The sequence below is a fragment of the Dromiciops gliroides genome, chromosome X (assembly GCF_019393635.1).
Source record: "Dromiciops gliroides isolate mDroGli1 chromosome X, mDroGli1.pri, whole genome shotgun sequence".
In the NCBI taxonomy this organism is placed as follows: Eukaryota; Metazoa; Chordata; class Mammalia; order Microbiotheria; family Microbiotheriidae; genus Dromiciops; species Dromiciops gliroides.
The window spans coordinates 56,431,531-56,454,059 of NC_057867.1; positions in this window are offsets into that span (position 1 = coordinate 56,431,531).

Consider the following 22,529-nt stretch of genomic DNA (forward strand, 5'->3'; position numbering starts at 1 on the left):
AACTGGTATTGTTATTCTACTATCAGCTCATTGTATTCATTAATTGATGCATTCAACAAACACTTAAGTGTCACCAAATGCTTAACACTTGGAATAGAGAAACAAAACCTTTACCAGCCCTACCTTTAAGGAGCTCAAATTCTACTGGTGCAACAACAGGGATACAGATAAGTAAATACAAAATAAATATGAGGCAATTTAGAAGTGGAAGGCACCAGCAATAGGAGAAAGGGTTAGGGAATGGAGTAAGGAAAAGCCTCAAGAAGGAAGTGGCCCTTGAGCTAAGATTTTTAGGAAGTCAGAGATTATAGGGCTCTAAAAACGAAGTGAATCTGACAGTGAAGGAGAACATTCTAGGCACAAGGGCAATTTTTACAAAGGTGCAGAGATAGGAAATGGAATATAACATTTTGTGAACAGCACGCAGAACAATTTGGCTGAAATGTAGAGTGCATAAAGGAGAACAAGGTACATTAAACCTGGAAAAGTAATCAGGAACCACATTGTGAATGTCTTTTAAAGCTAAATAGGGGAGTGTGTGGTTTTTTCCCAAGGGCAAGTGGGATTCATTGGAGTTTATTGAGCAAGGGAGTAATGCACAGTCAGATTTTTGCTTTGGGAATAACACTTAGAACGTGTATGTATGTATGGAAGATGGACTGGAGAGTGGAGAGACTTCAGGTAGGGATAATAATGAAGAGGCAATTATTATACCACCTAGCTGCCTCTCTTGCAGGGAGTGTAGGGGGAAAGAGGGAGGGAGGGAGGGAGGGGGAGAGAGAGAGAGAGAGAGAGAGAGAGAGAGAGAGAGAGAATGAGAATGAATATGAATGAGAATAAGAATATATAAGAATAAGTGGGGCGGTATGTAGAGTTCTTAGTTTTGAATCCTATTTTCAGAGATGAGACATCTTTTCCTCTGACATTTAGCTCATTTCATCTAATACTGTTCCAGATGAGCATAAGCAAACAGACTACTAGGAAAATAATTTCAATCTATGCATCAGAATCTGTTGCACAGGATGGAAGGAGCAATGGGATGTAGTGGAAAGAGTGCAGATGTTGGAGTCAGAAAACTCAGGTTCTCATCCTAACTCTGCCATTTGCTGCCTAAATGACATTAGTTAAGTCTCTTAGTAAAGGAAAGATCCTAGACTTAGAGCCGGAAGGGACATTAGAAGATATCCTATCCAGATGAGAAAACTGATACTCAGACTTACCTTGTAAGGTATTATCTCCATTTTACTGATGAGGAAACCAAGGCAAACAGAGGTAAAGTGAGCTGCCCAGGGTCACACAGCTAGTAAGTATCTAACGCAGAATTCAAATTTGGGTCCAGCATGATATCCACATTCAGATTGATACAAGTCATTTTCTACAGCAGAGCACCTCTCATTCTTGATGCTATGTCTTCCTTCATTCAGTCAAGGTCAAAGGAATGATCATAGCTGAAGGGACCTCAGAGACCATCTAGTACAACCTACTCATTTTACATATGAAACTAAGACCCAGGGAGAAGGGACTTGCTTAGGATAGTAATTGTCAAAGGAGGCATTTGAACCTGTCTTAATTTTTTTGATAGAATGTCACACTGTAGAATCCTATTGAGCTTGTGTCCCATGAAAACTCAAAGATCTTTTTCAAAATAAATGCTGAGTCACATCTATCCCAACCCAAGCATGCTTTCATTATAAAATCCTAGGTAATACCAAGATGGAAGTCTGTGGATGGACAGCTCCATTAACTAGCATCAAGAGGAGCCCAAGATCTAATAGAATGGCAGAAACATTGGATTAGATAAAAGCAGAAGACCTATAGTCTTGGGTCTGCCATTAATCAGATATGTGATCCTGGGCCGTTCACCTTACCTCTCTCCTCAGATTTCTCAGTCATAAAATGAAGCAATTGGATTAGCTGATCTCTAAAGTCATTCTTAGCTATGAAATTGGGTGATTTTATGTCCTAGAACAAGATGTTATTGAGGCAAGAAGTCTACAAAAGGATGGCATCTCCAGGTCAAGAAAGAATCATTGAAGTATGGATGTGACAAGCTATTTATTGAGGAAAGCATCTACAAAATAACCCATCCTAGAGAGGTCAAATGTAATTGTTAAAGAGCTGGTCTTGGAGTCAAAACAACATGGAGTTAGTTCCTGCCTATGATACTTAACCAATATGAGCAAGGTATTTCACTTCTCTGGGACTCAGTTTGCTGATGTCTAAGATAGACATAGTCATTCTTATAGTACCTACCTCCAAGGATTGTTGTGAAGCTCAAATGAGTTAATACATGGAAAGCGCTGTGTAAATGTCAGCTATTATTATCCTGCAGGGTTATTTGGATTGGGGCCATGGAAGAGATTAAGGTGCCTCCCTAGGTATCATCAGGAAGCAGCCAACCTCAAATGTAATCAGTGAGAAATTAGCTGTAACCTTGGGAAGTGGAACAAGTTATGAAAGGCTTTTTTTCCTTTGTAAGGACAAATGAAAACAGAAGAGAGATGGTCAAAGTGGAATATAGAGTAGAGGGGGAAAAGGAGAATTTGAGAATAAGTATTGGTCTGTGTTTATCAGGCACTGGCAATCAATCAGTTAATGAATCAATTATGTATCGAGTGAGTGCCCATTATGTACTCATCCCTATCCAATGTGCTGAGGGGCTACAAAAGAAATGCAGTCCAAAGGCTCTGCCCTTCAGGACCTTACAGCCTAGTAAGGAGACAAGAAACACACAAGAATGAAGAATGGTATACAATCATATATCATTTGCTTTCAGCACAGGATTTCAGAAGAAAGCATGATCAGTGAGGACTGAAATGGTCAGAGAAGTTTTCATTGAGCTATGAAGGATGAATGTGATTTGAGCAAGTGGAGGGGCAACTATCAATATGACTAATATTGTCAATATGTCCGTTTTAAAATATTATTCTTTCCCGCCAGTAATGCAAGTCACAACCTTAATCTATCTGTCTATTCATTGAGACTGGCTAGAAAATTCTTCACCCTGGAGCCAAGTGTGTGATGATGAACTTCTCTATGCTTAGTGATGGTGCCTCTTCATACACTGACTAATTGAACCCTTTCCACAATCATATATGGTAGGTTCTATAGTTCTTGCTATTCCCAAATGACAGATGAGAAAACTGAGGGTAATGGAAGGAAAGTCAAGTCAATAAGCATTTAAGAGCTTACTATATGCCAGGTACTGTTAAGTGCTAGGGAGGAAGATACAAGAAAAAAAAGGAAAGACTGTCCTTGCCCTCAAGGAGATTACATTCTAATGGAGGAAGACAACATATAAAATGGAGTTAAAAGGAAGAGAAAGTAGGTAGAAAAATCCAGATAATGAAAAATGGCTGGTCTCAGCTATTCTTCAAGAAGCTTCCATGGAGAAGGGGCTTGACTTCACATAGACACTGTTATGAGGTGGGATTCAAACCAATCCCTACTGGTTCCAAGTACTTTGCTCTATCTACTGAACACATTCTTGTTAGTGCTTGCCAGAGTATAGGCACTGCTGGAATAACCTCTGAGAACCCAGGTTCACTTCCATGGCCTGATGAATCATCAGAGGAGCTCAGAATCCTATGATAATAATGTTTAATGCTTTCAGATTTACAAAGTGACAAGTTAATGACTTTCTCAAGAAAGCATAAATGAAGGCATGGAAACAACAAGAAGGCTTTGCTTGGAGTTTAGGCTCTGCCATGAGGAGCGTCACCTATCTTATTTCAATCAAGTCATTTGCTTTCTCCCTAGTCTTCAGCTTCTCCATCTGTAAAATGAAGGATTGGAGTAAATTATCTTCAAGGTCCTTTCCATCTCAGAAATTCTCTGACATATTTATGGTACAATGAGGAGACTAGAGTGCATGAAGACCTATAGGAAATGTGGCTTGATAGGCAGGTGGAGTCCAACAAGGAAGTGACAATAGTGAAAACAATGTTCAAGAAAAATGAGTCTGGCAATGGTAAGTAGAGTGAATGAGGAAAATTGGGGAAACAACAGAGTCTAAAGTGGGGAAATCTCTGAGGCTAGTTTACCATAAAGAAGTCATCAGTCATTAATCTGTTATGTCTGTATAACACCAAACGTTCAGTTGTTTGGGACAATTCTAACACTTACTACTTCTCATATAGACATTGGCATCATATACCTTAAGGTCCATAGTGCCGTGGATATTTCAATAGGTGTTTGTGGCTAGACAGGATATTTATGCACACTGACTAATTGAACCCTTTCCACAATCATATATGGTATTTTCTATAGTTCTTGCTATACCGCCTTTCCAGTGCTTTAACCCCAAACCTCACTCCCAGGAGCTTACAGCACCACAGAAAGGGAAACGTCAAAGGGCCTGGACAGGAGGTTAAAACACTTGGCTTTGAATTCCCTTTCGACCATTTATGGCTCTGTGAACTGGGACAAGTTGTCCCAACTTTCCAGGCTATACGTTCTTATATAAAATTAAAAAGTTCAACTAGATAATCTCTGAGGTCCCTTTTGGATTGGACAGTCTGCTATTCAAAGGACTTTGGGCAAAAGGGGCTTTTGCCTTGGAATTAGAAGATGTGAGTTCTAATTTTACTTCACAACTAACTATGACTTTGAGCAAACCTCAGTTTCATCTGCAAAATAAAAATAAGTTGCCTCTACCTACCTCACAGAATTTTTATGAGGATTAACTGAGATAATGGATATAAACTTTAGATCTTGAAAAGACTATGAAGATTAAAGTTGATATGACTGCTGCTGCTGCTGATCTTTTATGCTCGCTTTCTTAAGCTTGTCTTATAGGGAAGGAGTGTGGAGAATGGGACACCATAGTTTATAAAGCATTATTCCTTTCTACCAGTACTTTAATGCTCCAGTGGAGTCATGAGCTCAACAATATGTTCACTCCCTGCATGGATGCAGATATCTTCCCATTCTTGCTTTTTCTAGATCTTCTATTGTTGTTTGTCCTTAGTTCTCAAAGAGGACCATGACATCAGGAGGTGATGTCATGACTTTTAGTGAATTGAATTTGAGGGAGTGCTGTGCAAAGTCACAAATGTACAGTTTCCCTCTCTCCTCCAGTGGCAATATACACATCAGGATGACTGGAGATGGCCACATATGTTTTAAGGCAATAGGGGTTAAGTGACTTGGCCGGGGTCACACAGTGACCCACAAGTGTCTGGGGCTGTATCTGAACTCAAGTCCTCCTGATTCCAGGCCCAGTGCTTTATCCACTGTGCCGCCTAGCTGCCCCTAGATCTTCTATAGAACCTCCACGGTGAACCACCAAATGTGCCGGAGGCCTATGTGTGGATGGACCCATTGGTTATCCTTTACCTTTATCCTGTGATAGATTCATCTCTTTATCTGTTTCAGACAAAATATAGAGAAAAAAGTAGATAAAACTTTGCTTGTCTTCTGTTTTGAGGAATATTTGGGCACATAAGAATCCAAGGTGGAAACTTGATGTTCTTTTGTAACCTGTCAGTATTCACAGAAATTCCAGTTCCATAAAGAAAACAATTCTCTGGCATAACATGTCATTTGTGAATTCTCCATCCTGTGCCTATAATTCATACAAAATGGCAGCCTTCAATACAGAAAATGATGTGGCATGATCAATGCTGCTTATCTGGCTAATATCTTGTTGATCATTAGCTACAGAGAAGGGTGTTATGAACTTGGAGTTAGGAAGCCCTGCTTCAAATTCCACCTCTGACACTTCCTAGCTGGGGGACCCTGAGTCACTTTGCCTACTCAGTGGAAAAATGGGATAATAGCACCTGTTTCTTCAGACCGTTTTGGGACTCTAATGAAGTAATTATTTCAAAATGCCTTGCAAACTTTAAATTATAATAAAATCACAAGCCTGATTAAGAGGCATTATAGAGTAGTGGTGGGAAACTTCAATTATCCAACTAACTGTGTGACTTGACTCAATGTAATTTTAATGTTCAAAAAGTAGAGGAAGCATCATAATCCTCTTTTAGTTCGGATTCTCTCTACCAAGAAGGAAGTGATTGCTGGGATGGAAGAGATAAGAACCTTGGAGGAAGTTTCTACACTCTTCTAGAGTTTTTGAAAAGGAAAGCTGGGCATAGTCTGACATGCATTTTAGATTTGGTGAGACCTGATTTCATAGGGGTTAGAAGGTGGTTAGATAGGATCCCATGCACTAAACTTCTAGTGGGGAAGTAGGTCCAAGAAAGATAGGTGATAATCAAGAATGAAATTATGACAATGCAAAGAAAAATAAATAGGAGCAAAGATGGGATGTTTCCTAAGAAACCAATGTGGCTACATAAGAACTCACCAAACAAGTTGGGGTTTTAAAAGAAATGTACAGAAAGTGGAATTGAAGCCAGTTAACAGGCTAAATTCAGAATTTGGCATTGTCCTATAAAAATAGCATCAGGAGTACTAAAGTTCAAAATGAACTGAGGCTGGTCAGAGAAGCTAAGGACTACACTGTTTTTTCTATATCAGAGTGAAAAAATAATGTTAAAGAATGTGAGTGAGAGCTCTGTTGAGGAAGAGAAGCTGATAATTACAAATAGAACATAGAGCTGCCCAATTCTTATTTTCTGTTTTCTCTGCCAAGGAGAAAACCTTTGCGCTGACATTAAAAGAGCAAAAATGACTAATGGAAACTTGACACCCAAAATAAGGGAAAGGGAGAACATTCCAACTGCTCTTGCCGAATTCAGATTACCCGGTCAGTTGTATTACATCCTCGGTAGCAAAAGAAACGATTGATATGATTACTGAACAACCATCAGCCATATGCGGATGATTTGGGAAAATGGGAGAGGTGCCACAAAGATGAGAGAAAAATGAAGGTTCCAAGTTTCAAAGAAGAGTGAGAGACCAAAGTTTGCAAAGTATAAGCCACTGAGCTAGACTTTGATTCCTGGGGGGAATTCCATAATATATCAGAAAAGATATGGTTGGGGCAGCTAGGTGGTACAGTGGAAAAAACACCGGCCCTGGATTCAGGAAGACCTGAGTTCAATTCTGGCCTCAGATAGTTGACACTTACTAGCTGTGTGACCCTGGGCAAGTCACATAACCCTCATTACCCCACAAAAAAAAAAAAGATATGGTTAGTGAATCTTTAGGAAAGGAAGTGAAGATTACAATCAGCATTTGCCTTTGTCAAGAGGAGAGCCACACTATCCTCGATTCCTTTTTGGACAGTGTTACTAGACTAGTAACTTGTAAACTAGTAGATTAAAGGAATGCTAGGATACATTGCTTACTCAGATTTTAACAAAGTATTTAATAACATGCTATCCTTGTGGGTAGGATGGAGAGAAATGGATTAGATTATAATTCAGTTAAGTGGATTTGGAATTGATAAAAGAATTCAAAAAGGAGTTAATGCCTCAATGTCAGTGTGTCAAGAGATCTCCAGTGGAGTGCTCCAGGGATCTGCACTTGAACCATTGCAACATTAACAAATAGTCGTGCTAATGTCCAAATGTCTAGTGAAATTTCCCAGGGATGAACAGGATCTGAAGTTCTCTCTCTAGTCAAGCTATTTAGCTGGAGAATTGAGAGCATTCCATATTCAGTCCAGGTAAGTCATTTTCCTTCTTTGCACAAAGGAAATTGGAGATGTTTTCTTGGTCTAGCAGCTGGAGACAGAATTCTGGCTATTCATCCACAGGTACAGTGGATCAATTTATTCCAACACTCCTAAGTCCAATATCCTCGGAGGCCAATCAGGTCTCTTAAGTGCCTCAGGCACAAAAGTTGAAATTATTTTATCAAAAAGGTTTGTGGAAGTGAACAATTATGTAACAGATATACCTAATTAAGTCACACATGAAGAAAAAACAAGGACAATGACTGCATTTTGACTCTTACAATTAATTATAAGTAGTATTCAATTATTTCTTTGGTATTATGAAAATATTAAGTAGAATTTCAATTAAGAAAGTTAAATCCCACTTGGTAGGCAATGAAGACTTGTTTAATTACTCTAGTGAGGACTATTTTGGTTAAATACTAAAAATCCAAAAATCTTTCTAAAATGTAGTATAGGAAAAGAGATTTTAATATTCAAAAGCAGTGTTCAAATTTTTGAAAAGATCTCCCCAAGATTTTTCTGCTTTTTTGGCTCTTTGAAGGGATTAACATGGATTTGACTAGACAGAATTTTGTTTTTGAATCAAGTACATGCTCCAAACATGTAATGCAACCTTATGGGGATGGTTTTGAAGATGTAATTGTTATTATGTAGTTGCCAAGGTGATTTCTAAAAAGGCAGCCAGCTTGTCCCAATTGGGAAAGAATATGGCAGAGCTAGGACACAGAAGCCTTAGTATGGTTACTTAAGGGGAGACTGGCCTACAAGAGAAACAAACCAGCAGGAAGGAGGAAAGTGTGGGGTAGAAAACCAAGAGAGCACTGGAATGAGAGTCAGAAGACTTGGTTCAAATTTTAACTTGGCCACTTTCTAGATATGGGGCCTTGGTCATCTCTTCATCTCTTTGGGCCTGTTTCCTCCTCTGTGAAAAGGACTAGATCACCTCCAAGTTCCCATCTAGCTCTGAATCCTATGATCTTACTCCGGTAGGATTTGAGAGGTTCAGAGAAGGTGGTCCAAAGTAGAGATCCCTTAAGCATATACAGGAGATGGTAGATTTCCAGATGGCAAGTCTGGGGACCAGTAGCACAGGTGAGGTGAAATAACTCAGACACTGAAAAAGCAAGATACATACTCACCAAATATCAGAATTTCAAGGACTCTAAGAGCAGTGGTAGCCACATTTTAAAAAAATAAAAGTATTTTTTTATTTTCCAGTTACATGTAGAGATAGCTTTCAGCATTTGTTTACATAAGATTTCCAATTTCAAATTTTTCTCCCTCCCTCTCCTCTCTGACCCCTCCCCCAGACAGCAAGCAATCTGATATAGGTGTTATATACACACATACACATACATATACATAACAACATTAAACATATTTCTGCATCAGTCATGCCATAAGAGAAGGATCAGAGTTGTGTATTCCACCAGTGAAATTTCAGGATAGATTTTCTGAGAAACAATTTGGACCAGCTAGTGTTTGAAGCAGGGGAGTCTCACCTAAATAGGTAGTGTCCACATTGAAAGCAGCAATGGGAGAGTAGAGACATACATGTGTGAACAAAATGGAGTGATTCTCCAAATGATGTAGCTCTGGATCCACATCCTCCAATATATGTATATTCTCTTATTTATAAAGTATAGACATGTATTATTGTATCAGTAGTCAGGCATGTTAAAGGATAAGATAAAGATGAAATGTTTGATCTTGGAGTCAATAGGGAGCCAGCTACTCAAGTGTTTTGAATAGAAGAATGACATGATCAGACCTGCACTAGGCAGCTGTGTGGAGGGTACTTTGGAAAGTGGAGACAGGTGAAGCAGAGAAACCAGTTAGGAGGCCAGAGTCCAGGTGACAGATGACCAAACTAGGGTGGTGACTGTATGAGCCAAGGGGAGATAAATATGAGAGATGTTATGGAGGTAGAAAAATGAAGATTTGACAATGGTTCTATGAGTGAAATACCGAGGATGACCTGAAGATTAGGAATCTGGGTGACGGGAAGAATTGTGCTGTCCAGAGACATAGGGCGGTTTGAAAGATGGATAGGTTCTAGGCAATTACAGCACAGTGAAAACTATTGCAACCCAGCTCATCCTATTCATTCTTAGCCACTCATTGTCCCAGTACCACAGGTTTCAGCTCTGCTCTTTTGTCTGAACTCTTGATCCCACCCAGGCAGGGGAATGAAGAAGACCTGAATTATACCTCATACATTATTAGCTGGGTGACCCTGGACAAACCATTTAATTTCTGTCAATTCAGTTTCCTTGTGTGTAAAATGGAGTTAATAACATCTACCTCACAAGGATATTGTGAGGATTAAATGCTTAGCAGAGTGCCAGGAACAGGGTAAATCCTTACTATGTTTGTTCCCTTCCCCAACTCAATTTTATGGGGGGTTACTGAGTTTCTGGACTCAGTGTCTTCTTAGAACCATCACTTTCTGAGCTATTGTCTAGCTAGGGCAGGGTTGTTAGAACCGGTGGAAGGTCTCTTTTTCTCCAAGTCCTCTTAAGTAATTACCCATCATTACTTTCCTCTTGCTTCTAACCTTAAGTCAATCCAGCTCTAGGAAAAGGAGGGTTACTGTGAATTGTTTCTATAAGGGCCCTGTGTGTTCTCTGGTATTATTCTATATTCTGGCAAGTTGCCCATTCTCTCAACAACTTGATAATCTTGTAGATTTCCATCTATCTGCTATTTTAGAGGTACCTTGAACTTCAAGGTTCTCAGACCTCCTCTGTTTTTGTATCCTCAGTGTTTAGCATAGTAGTTCCTGATATGTAATGAGTGCTTAACAAAATACTAGTTGTTATCTTGCTATATAGTTCTGTAATGATTGGAATGATGCCACCTACTGGAGACTTACTATAGGAAAGCTCCACCATGAGGAGAATGCCTCAGAGGGTAAGGCCATGTGGCTTTTCCTTGGCATCAGGAAGTGATGTTTGCTCATGCGTGCTGTCTATCAAGGCTACCAGCCAATCAAATTGAGGAACCTCCTATTTTCTGGGAGGAGACAGGAAGGAGGAAAGAGGGCCTGCGTGGAGAGCTCTGTCTCTTTTGGGTTCCTGACTTGATGGTGGTGGTGGCAGCAGAGGACTTCACAGGAAATTTGAGGAAAGATAGGAATGCCATGCTGTTGGAATTCTGTTCTCAATCTTGCTCTTTCTATTTTTCAATAAACCCTTAAAAACCTAACCTCGTTTTATCAGTGATTTTAGTCAGTTTCCCCCAAAACTGGGGGAACAGATTAGAATCCACATTTAGAATCTTAAATTACACAGTTCACTGTAATGTACCTGGATATTATATCTCTGTCAAATTGTTTCTGAAATGAAGTGCTAACTGGTTGGTAAGCCTTTAATCTTTCTCAAACCCATAATGTATTGTTGCCTCATCCCTGAGCTTATGAGGTAATGGGAGGGGTAGGAGATATACCAGAAGGGAGGGATGATTCCCAATGGCACTTGTGTAGCTACTGTTGTCACACATTTATTAGACATATACTATGTGACAGGCACTGCACTAAGCCCTGAAGATACAAAGGCCAAAGACAGTCCCTGTCCTTGAGACACAAGAAAACTACGATGTACAAATAAGACATATATAGGATAGTTAAGAACCAACAGAGTCAAGACACTAGAATTAAAAGTAATTTGGAAAGGCTCCCTGGAGAAGAGATTTTAGCTCATATTTGAAAGAAGCCAGTAGCAGTAGTTGAGAATATCATGGGCATGAAGGAGAGCCAGTGAAGATGCTGAAAGCTGAGATATGGAGTGTTTTGCTAGAAGAACAGTAAGGAAGCCAGTGTCACTTGGGAGCGGGCAGGGAATAATATGTAAAGAGACTGGAAAGACTGAGGTGGGGGGGTAGATGAAAGGCTTTAAACTCCAAAGGATTTTGTATTTGATCCTGGAGGCAATGGAGCGCCACTACAGTTTATTGAGTGTGGGTTGGTACATGGTTGGACCTTCCCATTAGGAAAAAAATCACATTGGTGGCCGAATGATGTACTAGAGTGGGGAGAGACTTGAGGCAGGTAGACCCACTACAAGGCTACTATAATAGTCCAGGTGTGAGATGATGAAGGCATGCACCAGAGCAGTGGCACTGTCAGAAAAGGGGGCATATTGGAGATGTGTTGCAAAAATGAATCTACAGGCCTTGACAACAGATTGGATATGGGGGTGTGTATGAAAAATAGTGAGGGATTGAGGATTAAAGCTATGTTAAGTGCCTGGGAAACTGGGAGGTGGTGTGTGCCTGGGTCTGGGGAACATCACTGTCCTGAAGGGGCAACATTTAGCTTAGAAAAGGGGAGGTTGGAAGATTGCATAGCAGGCAGGCTCAGAGCAGAGGATTGTTGGATTAGAGTGGAAACATTTATGTAGGAGATGAACTCCATCATCAACTATCCTGGGGAAATGAAATGCAACTCATCTTGCCACCCTTGGATCATGTATCTTTTGAAGTCAGGTCACAGTCCCCTTGGGTCCTATTTTGGAGACCACTTCCTTAGAGACCATCTACAACCATCTTCTTTTCCAGGGGAGGACACTGAGGCCTAGAGAAGGGACCAGTGACAGCACAGGTGACACTAGAATCCAGGGTTCCGGAACAATCTAACCTGAGGAGGGAGGCTACTTGCACTACTGCACAGTCCAGGGAGGGGGAAGCTGGTGGGAGGGCAGGTGTGCCCATAATCAGAACAGCCCCTCGTATGTTTATAAGTCCAGGCTTGCTCATATTCCTCCAACCCTTCTATCTGGTGTCTTTTTTTTTTTTAGTGAGGCAATTGGGGTTAAGTGACTTGCCCAGGGTCACACAGCTAGCAAGTGTTAAGTGTCTGAGGCCGGATTTGAACTCAGGTACTCCTAAATCCAGGGCCGGTACTCTATCCACTGCACCACCTAGCTGCCCCGTATCTGGTGTCTTTTGAAGTCAGGTCTTACCCAGTTTCAGGACCCCTCATACCACTTCTTAGCCACCTCCATGCCATCTACTTCCCTCCCCCTCTCTAATGCATTCTTGATCTGGAGTGTTGGGGGCTTTGTGTTGAACTGGAAATTCTCCCTCCTGCTTCACTTTCAGCTCTCTTACTCATTTTAGAGCATTTTCAGTCAACTGGCTGCACTCTCATCCCCAAATCCTCACAAAGCACTGACCATTTGATGATCATCATCCTAATCATCCCATTGCTTCCAGCAAATCTAACCCCGTATCTCATCTTGGATCATTTGATCCCACTTCTGGGTTTATGACTTCCAATCCATTGGTCCCCTTAACATTCCTTTATCCACTCCCTATCCCACCTGGAGGGGCACCAAGGTGTCCAACACTGCATGGCAGTCCATACCATTTTGTTTCCCATTGAATGCTGGAGTGTCCTGCCCACTTGAGCTGCTTTTCCTGCACCTCTCTGATTTTCCTGCCTTCCCAGCTGCTCCCCGTCAGCCTTTTGATACAGCTTGAGTTCATCATTCATTCTTGCTCCCTCCTTCCTCTTTGCTGTTCCTTTCCTCCCTCACCCCATATCTGCTCATGATGACATCTTCACTTGCAGAAAGGCTGGCTCCCTCCCCCAAGGGCTTGTAGGTCAGCTGAGACAGTGCAGAGGTGTGCCCTGTGGTCCTCTTCTAGGACCCTGAAAAATGTGGTTGACTATTAATCCTTTGTGTCCCACTGTCCACTGTACTTGGGTAGCAGATTGATGAAGTGAACATAGGAGCTGACTTTGGAAATAGAAAGACCTGGGTTCAATTCCTGCCTTTGATACATGCTAGTTGTGTGACCATGGGTAAGTCACTTAACCTTAGTGTCCCCAGACAGCTCTCTAAGGGGATAAGTTGATCACCATCATAAGAGGAAGTTTTGATACTTAATCACAACTATAAAATCAGAAAATGTGCCTCACTTTCCAAGTTCGTATTCCTAATAACACTATCTTCATGATTATTTTTACTGGAGAATCTGATTCAGCCTCCTGTGACCTGGTGTTCAGACTGTTCTAAGCCAAAGATGACAGGCCTCTTAGGGTTGATGGAGGGATGAAAGAAGTCAGTCCCCTCTACCTGTAAATGTTTTCCTCCTCCATAGCTTTGGAGGAGATTCTGTTGTGAATCCAGAATTTGGAAAATTATGCTCATTAGTAATACTGAAATACTCCTAATGTTTCAGTAGTCCTAGAGCCCAAGGCCAAATCAAAATCCAGGAAAGGGGGAGAATGACTTCAAATCTAGCTTTGGGAGCAAGTTAAAAAGAACCTTTCTGTTCAAACTGAGGAAAAAATTCTAGTTTTGGGATTGGACTAAGCAGTAAGTAGTTCAGGATTGGGATTTAGGATCTTGTCATTTGTTTACCTTGAAAACCTACTCTCCTATTTTAATTATTTTTGTTTTTGTTTTTTGTTTTTGTGGGGCAATGAGGGTTAAGTGACTTCAGGGTCACACAGCTAGTAAGTGTCAAGTGTTTGAGGCTGGATTTGAACTCAGGACCTCCTGAATCCAGGGCCAGTGTTTTATCCACTGAGCCACCTAGCTGCCCACTATTTAAATTTTTCATATTGTTTTAGTTAATTATTTTATTTGGGGAATGGGAGGTAGGGCTGGGCTTTTAAAAATGTCATCAGTGTAGGGAACTACCCACATTAGCTGACATACTGACGAGCAATTGTCCTGCATTTCTTGTCTTGAAGAGGGAGGTCAATGCCTGGGACCCTGAGGGGGTTTTAACTTGCCCATGTTCCCACAGCCAGTATGTGCCAGAGGGAGTGAATGGATCTGGATGTGCCTGACTCCAAGGCCAGCCACTGTTCCTCTGCAGCATACTGAAGGGAAGGGTCTCCTCTGTGCCAGCCACTGTGCTAAACACTGATACGATTATTACTTCATTTGATCTTTATAACAACTCTGAAAGGTGGGTGCTGCTGCCCAACTCTTTGAAGAACTAATTTTATTTTTAGGTGGTTTGTGTATCGGGCAGGGAGACACCTTGATTCACCTGCTGGCTTATACCAAGTGCAGGCCAAGGCTCTGAGAAGAGAAAGCAGGGTGTCTGTGTCTGCCCCAAACCTGCGAAGTGAACTTAGAATGAGAAGCTCACAGCAGTACTGCACACCTAGAGGGGAGAGACCAACCTGGGAGCTGTCCAGCTTCCTCCCTCCTGGTCTCTCCCTTTCCCTTTTCCTCTCTCCCCTCCTTCAACTTCTTCTAGCCTCAGCCCCTCTTCCATTTATACCTCTTCCCTTTTGCCCCTAAGTCTTTTTGTCCTTTCTCTTACACTCCTCCTCCCTCTCATCTTTTCTTCTCCTTCCCTTTCCTCTGTTCCCCCACCCTTTATTTTTCCTTCCCTCTTCCCTTTTCATCATTTACTCTACTCCACTTCCCTTCCTCCTTGATGTACTCCATCCTTTTTTCTCCTTCCATCTCTTAATTTATCTTACTCCCCACCCTCCACTATTTTTTCCTCCCCACTTTTCTCAAGCATCAGGGAATGCTGAATCCTATAGTGGAAAGAACAGTGGCCCTGGAGTTAGGGGACCCGGGGTTAAAATCCCACCTTATTACCTGTGTCACCTTGGTAAAGTCACTTAATTTTCATGGGTTTCAATGGCATCTTCTGTATAAGGAAAAGGTTGGATTAGTTAGTCCCTAAGGTCCCTTCCAGTTTTAAAGTCTAATGGTATGATCATCTCCTCCTCTCTCTTGCTTCCTTCCTATACTCCCCTTTGCTTCTGTCCCCAAACCCTGAGAAATCCTTTAATAGAAAGAAGAATGGCAAAGGAGTCAGATGACCTGGATCCCAATGATATCTTTGACCTTTTCTACCCGGGTGACACTGGGCAAGTCTCTTAACTTTTCTGGGCTTGACATCCATCCTCAATAAAATGAGAGGGTAATAATAGAAGGGCCCTAAGGTCTTGACCACCTCTAAATTATCCCTTCTCCTTTCTCCATCATTTACTCACCCTCACTCCCACTCTTTCCCTCCCCACCCTTTCATTTATCCTCCCTTCAGCCTTCTTTCCTTTACCCACACTTCCCTGGATTGTTTCCTCCTTGCTTTATCTTGAAAGAATGAGAAGATGCAGACTCCTGTAATGGAAAGAGCAGAACCTTTGAAGTCAGAAGACCCGGATTCAAATCCCATCTCTTACCATTACTAGATGTGTGATTCCAGTCAATTCACTGAACTTCCCTGGTCTTCAGTTCCATTTTCTGTCAATGAGAGGGTTGGTCCAGGTTGCCTCTGAGGGCTGTTCTACCTCTCAGTTTGTGATCTTCCCATTTCTCTTCCCTCCTTTCTACTCCTCTTCCTTCCCGTTTTTATTACTCTCCTTCCCTCTTCATTAACCCTCATCATCTCCCCTTCTCTTCTCTACCTTTCCTCCCCCTCTGCTGCCAGTTACTGGGATTGTTCCACAGGCCTTGGAAACAGAAATGTTGTCCTAGGTAACCTTAGGGGTCAGAGATCCTGTGTTCAAATGATGGCTCTGCCACTGAATTAATGTCCATGTGATCCAGACCTTAGCTCTCCTGGCTTAGTTTCCTCATCTGTAAAATGAAAATCAGGAATGTTCAGGACTAAAGGAGTTGGGCCAGAATAAAGCTTAGAGGCTTCCTCTTATCCAACTCTCTTATTTGGGGGAATATTGTTTTGGGACTAGGGGAGGGCCCAAGCCTAAGATTTCATCCCTTAGTCTATTGCAGCTTTGCAATATATCGGTTATTTAAATGCTGAGAGAGTAGCTTGGGGGAGGTGAAAAGTGAAATCCTCTGCCCAAAGTCAAAAGTCAGCAGTTATCAGAGACAGACTTTTGAATCCATATTTTGTTTTGCTTCAAGGATTATTGCTTTATCTAGTATATTGCTCTGCATCAATAACTCTAACTTTGCAGATGAAGAAACTGAGGCCTGGAGAGGGGAAACAACTTGCCCAAAGTCACACAGGTATTTTAGGGGCAAATCTGGGAATTGAACCAAGTGCCTGTAAGCCCCAATCCTATCCATGCTCTTTCTACTTCACCTTGCTGCCTTCCACATGTATTAAACAAGTGTGCCCTTTGCGGAAACAGAGATGATTTTACTAATACAGCTTCAGTAGAGCTGCCTTTGGAGACATTTTCCCAATGGATTGTTTCTTGATCCATTCCACTCTCAGACTTCACTTCCTTCAGGACCTGGGGGAAAAATAGTTGGGATCAGAGTGAGGAATGTGGCCATGGCAGGAAGCAAAGCTAGGTGGTCCCTGGGCCTTCCTCCCCTTGACTTCATCATCTCTGCACTCTCTCTGCCCTGCCTGAGCCTCAGCCTTTCCTAGAATCCTGGGCTGTCAGAGCTGAAGGGCCCTTTAGATCCCAACTGGCCCTGTGCCCTCCTTTTCTAGGGAGGACACTGAGGCCCAGAGAAAGGGCCAGTGACAGCAGCAGAGGTGACACTAGAAGCCATAGTATGCTGAGGGAGGCTGCTTGCTATATCACACAGGCCAGGAGGAGGACAGCTGGTTGTGGGGGAGGTGTGCCCACAGTCAGAGCAGATGAAGGCCTGGGGCAGCCCCTTGTGTGGGGAGGGGGGGGGGTCAGATGTCAGGTGTTTATCCATGCGGGCCTGCCCCTGGGCCCATCCCTGTCACCCTGGCCTCTGATTGGTGAGCCTTCCTTCTCCTTACCTGGCCAGGTTCTCCAGGCCGCCACGGTTCTTTGCTGTCACCTCCATGCCATGCTCACCTCTTCTTTCCTCTCCCAAATTGTAGCCTAGAAAGGAAGGAGACAAGCTCCCAACAGTCCCTCCCAACAGGGTCAGAGCCCTGGAGGTGTCCAGGTTCTTGTGTAGACTTCTCTGCTCAGCCTGTGCCTTCTCCTGCCTCCCTTCTCTCTACCCTCCCCTGCCCTTCTCCCTTCCTCTCCCACCTGTTCTCAGACTGGTCTCTCTCCTCCTTTGTAGCCATCCGCCTTTTCTCCCCTTCATTGTCTTCCTTTGTTCCCCATCGCCTTCTTTCCTCCTCAAACCCATCCTTTCTTCAAACTGCCTTTTCACTCCCCTCCTGTCTTCTTCCTGCCCCCTCTTCTGTCCCTTTCCCTCTCCTCCTCCTCCTCCTCCTCCAGGTCCTCACCTCCACTTCCCTCTTAGCCCTTTCTCCCAGCCCTCTCCTCTTCTCCCCGGCCCTTTCACTCCTCTTATATAGGAGATGGTAGTTTCCCTACAGGAAAGAACAGAGTCTTGGGAGTCTGAGGATTGGGTTCAAATCCTGTCTTTGATTTGACTACCTGTATCATCCCTGGGACAGCACTTTAACTTTCCTGGGTTTCAGTTTCATCTCCTATAAAAGAAGGAAGACCCCTTCCAGTTCCAAGTTTATGATCTTATTATCTCCTCCTCTTCCCCTCTCAGGCCTTCTCTTCCCCCTTTCTTTCTCCCTTCCCCAAAGACCTTCTACACACACAGGCAATCACGCCCTCAGAGAGAGAGAGAGACAGAGAGACAGAGAGACAGAGAGAGAGAGAGAGACACACACTGAGACTCTTTGACTGGCACACTTCCAGTAGAGCATCATTTCCCCCAAATCCTTTTCCTGATCCATCCCACTCTCACACCTGGTCCCCTTCACAATCATTTATGTGCATTTTATAAGTGGTGTGTGTGTGCATGCACTTGTATGTGTGTATACTCATGTGTGTGCACACATGTGTATATGTACATGTGTGCGTGTGTAAGGGACACATGAGCACAGGATGAAGCAGAGCTTCCTGGGCCCTCCTTGGCTCGTTCATGTCTGCCTTCTCATCCTACTGACTAGAGTCAGACATGCTCAGAGCTGAATCAGCTTTTCCAAGACCACCCAGTCCAGAGTTATTACTCTGGGACATTGGATGGAAAACACCCCATGTTTACATTCCCTATGTGCTAACTAACATTGAGCATTGCCTTCCATTGCTCCAGAATGTTCAGGGAAGGGCGCCGTGGGCTTCACCAGAATGTTGCAGGGGTCCCTTCTACAATAAAGGTCCCTTCCCATCTTACAGGGGAGGACACTGAGGCCCAGACAAGGGACCAGTGCCACTTAGCAGCAGAGCTGACAAGAGACCCCAGGGCCCCTCACCCCCTCATGCCCTTTGGGGAGAGGACAGCTGGTAGGAGGGCAGGTGTGCCCAGAGTCAGAGCAGGTGAAGGGTCGGGGCGGCCCTGTGTGGGGAGGGAGTTTGGAATTCAGGTGTTTGTGAGTCCAGGCCTGTCCCTGGATTCTCTTCCTGATGACCCTGAGCTGTGGCGGCTTGGCCATCACCCTAGGAGCCTCGTCGGGGTCAAGGTGGCCCTTTCTTTTGTCCAAACGAGAATTTCTCCTTCACGCTTCAAATTCTGTCCTTTGGGTCTTTTGGGGAGGGGCTGCCCTCCTGCCCCTTCCCCACAAAGGCCCTGACTTCATTAATGATCAGTTCTGATACTTGGTCAGAAGGGTCCACTACAGACACCAATGTGACATCAGAGATTTATTCCATTCCTCCCACGAGATCTAACCCTCTGTCTCTTCCTAGATCATCTGACACCCCCCCCCTCCAATGTGGTTCAAGGATGCCACAGCACTAGCCCCACTAAAAGCCTCACTTGTCCCCAATCCCCATCGCCCTCCAAGGAAGGGACGATGAGGAGTCCAGCTCTGAACAGGAGTTCAGGGTTGTCTGCAGCATCCTCTCCACTTTTGATTGGCTTGTCCTCTTTTCCTGATTCTTCTGCCATCCCAGCAGCTCCTAGTCAGACCTTTGACCTAGCTTGACCTCACCATCCCTCTAGGTCCCCCCTTTCTCCTCGGTGTCCCTCCCCTACCATATCTGCTTATGGTGGCACCTTTACTCTCTCTTTCAAAAAATATTAAACTTTTTTAGTTATAGTTTTGGGTTCTACTTTTTATCCCTCCTTCCCTCCCTCCCCTCCCCCTTTTACCTGAGGTGGTAAGCAATCAGATATGGGTTATACATGTGCAATTATGTAAAACATTACCATATTAGTAATTTTGTACAAGAAAACTTGAATAAAAGAAAAAAATGAAAGAAAGTGAAAAATAGAATGCTTCAGTTTGTGTTCAATCAACATCAGTTTCGTCTTTGGAAGTGGATAGTATGTTTCATCAATAGTCCTTTCGAATTGTCTTGGATCATTGTATTGTTGAGAATAGTTAAGTCATTCACAGTTCTTCATCAAACAATATTGCTGTCCCTGTGCACAATGTGCTCCAGGTTCTGCTCACATCACTATACATCAGTTCATACAAGTCTTCCCAGGCCTTTCTGAAACCATACTGCTTGTCATTTCTTATAGCACAATCATATTCCATCACCATCATATACCACAGCTTGTTTAGCCATTTCCCAATCGATGGGAATTCTCTTGATTTCACTTCTTAGCCACCACAAAAAGCTGCTATAAATGTTTTTGTACAAATAGGTCTTTTTCTCTTTTGGGATATACACCCAGCACTGGTATTGCTGGACCAAGCAGTATGCACAGTTTTATTGCCCTTTGGGCATAGTTCCAAATTGCTCTCCAGAATGGTTGGATCTCTTCACAACTCCACCAACAGTGGATTAGCGTCCCAGCTTTCCCACATCCCCTCCAATATCCAGTGTTTTCCATTTTTGTTATATTTGCCACTCTGATAGCACCTTCACTCTCAAGGCTGCTGGCTCCATCCCCCAGGGGTTTATAGGTCAGCCAAGGCAGCTCAGAGGTGAGCCCTGTGGTCCCTGTCTCGGGCCTTTGCCATGGTAGCTGACTGCTGATCCTTGTGCTCTGCTGTCCAGTGGTGGGCCGGATCAGCTGCTATACAGTTAACTAGAATCAGCATATTCTTCCTTTCCAAGTTGTTGCTTCTGTTCTGGTTCTTTATTGTTACTGGGGCCTCCTGAGTCCAGGGTGCAGCCTGGGGGCCAGCCAGCCAGTCTGCTGTATGGCCATGGACATGAGACTTCTGAGGGCTAGTGTAGGAATGAATGGCAGGAAAAGCCTTTATGAAGCACCACTCGATGTCACACTGTGCTAAGGGCTGGAGATGCCCATAGGAAAGCTGCTCCCTGCTCTCCAGAAGCTTACACCTGAATGGGTGAGACAACATATAGAGGAAAGTTTAGCCATCAGGTAGATGCAAAGGCCTTTCTAGGCCTGAAAGGGAACCGGTGGGTCCCAGAATGAGGCCCCTGGGGCTTTAGGGTTCTGGACAAGGTCATAGGGAGAGGCTGGGAGGTTGTAGGGGGCAGAGTCGGGGCAGAGTCTGGGCAGGCTAAGGCCTGAAGAATGGCCCCCTCCCCGGGCAGAACTTTTTGTCCTTAGCTTTTGGGGAGGAGGGAGGTCCTTCCTCCCTTTTGTTAAGTTGGGAGAATCAGGCTCCTCAGTAATATTGTAGTAGTATTAACTTGTGTTTCAAAAATCTTGGATATTTCAGTAAGGTGGGGGGGGGCGGAGGAGGGATGACTTTGTCCAGCAAGGGGCCTGAGGAGTGTTTTGGGGTGTGGCTAACTTTGCCCAGCAAACGGTAAAGGGTGTGGGGGGCTTATGTTAGAGAACAGGGGCCTGAGAGGTGGGTTGGGGGTGACTACCCAGTATGGGGCCTGTGGAGGGGTTGGGATGCTAACTTTGCCCAGCAGGAGGGCCTGAGGTTGGTGGTGGGGACTAACTTTGCCCCACAACGGGCATGAGGGGGTGGAGGGCTTACATTAGAAAACAGGGGTCTGAGGTAGGGTTGGGGGTGACTTTGTCCAGCAGCAGGGTCCTGCAGAAGTGTTGGGGGGAGACTAAATTTGCTTAGCACATGGTCTGAGGGGGGTTTGGGGGGTGACTTTGCTCAGAATGGGGGTTTCAGATGGCATTAGTGGGGCTCACTTTGCCCCGAGGCAGGGTTGGGGGGGGGGCTAACTTTGCTCAACAGTGGCCTAAGGGGGCTAGCTTTGGCCAGCAGTGGCCCTGAGGAGTATTAGGGGGTGGTTTGCCCAGCAGGGGGGCCTGAGGAGGGGTTGGAGGGAATTTATTCAGCCAGGAGCCCTGAGGGAGGTATGGGGTCTAACTTTATCCAGCAGAGGGCCTGGGGGGGAATTTGGAGGGGTGACTTGCCAAGCAGTGGGGCTTGAGGTTTTGATGGGACTAACTTTACCCAAAAGTGGCTTCATGAGCAGTTGGGAGGGCAAACGTGGCTCAGTAGGAAGCCTCAAGGGTGTTGGGGAGACTAACTGCCCAGCATGAGCCCTAAGGAGGCCACCATTAACCAGCAGGGGGCCTCAGGAAGGGTTGGGGAGTCTAACTTTGCCTAGCAAGTGGGGTCTGAGCAGGAATTAAGGGGGACTTACTTTGCTTAGGAGGGTAACTTTGTCCAGCATAGGTCTTGAGGAGAGGCTAGGGGATGACTTTGTCCAGCAGGGGAGGTGTTGGGGGGAAGAGCTCACTTTACCTAGCAGGTTGCTAGAGGAAGGGCTGGGGGGCTAATTTTGGACAGCAGGGAGCCTTGGGAGCCCAGCATGTGGCCTCAGGAGGGGTTGGTGGGATGATTTTGACCAACAGGGGGTCCTGAGGAAGGGTTGGGGGACTCACTTTGTCCAGGAGGGGGTCTGAGATGGGGTTGGGGTGTGCTTTTGCCCAGTAGGAGTCCTTAGGAGGGTTTGGGGGCTAACTTTTTCCAGCAGGGGCCCTAAGGGGACTACCATTGCCCAGCAGAGGGCCTTAGGAAGGGTTGGGAGGGGTTGCCTTTTCCCAGCAGGGGGCCTGAGGTGGGGCTGGGAAAGGCTCCTTTTGCTCAGCAGGGGGCCTGACTTTAAACTGAATCTAAACTGCCCAGAATTGACACTGAATTAGAATAGTGAGATCCTGTGACAAAGGCCTCCTTGCTGTTTCTAGCACCTGAGTGAAATCACTGGCCCTCCTCCATCCAGGAATTTTCTCCCTCCTTATCT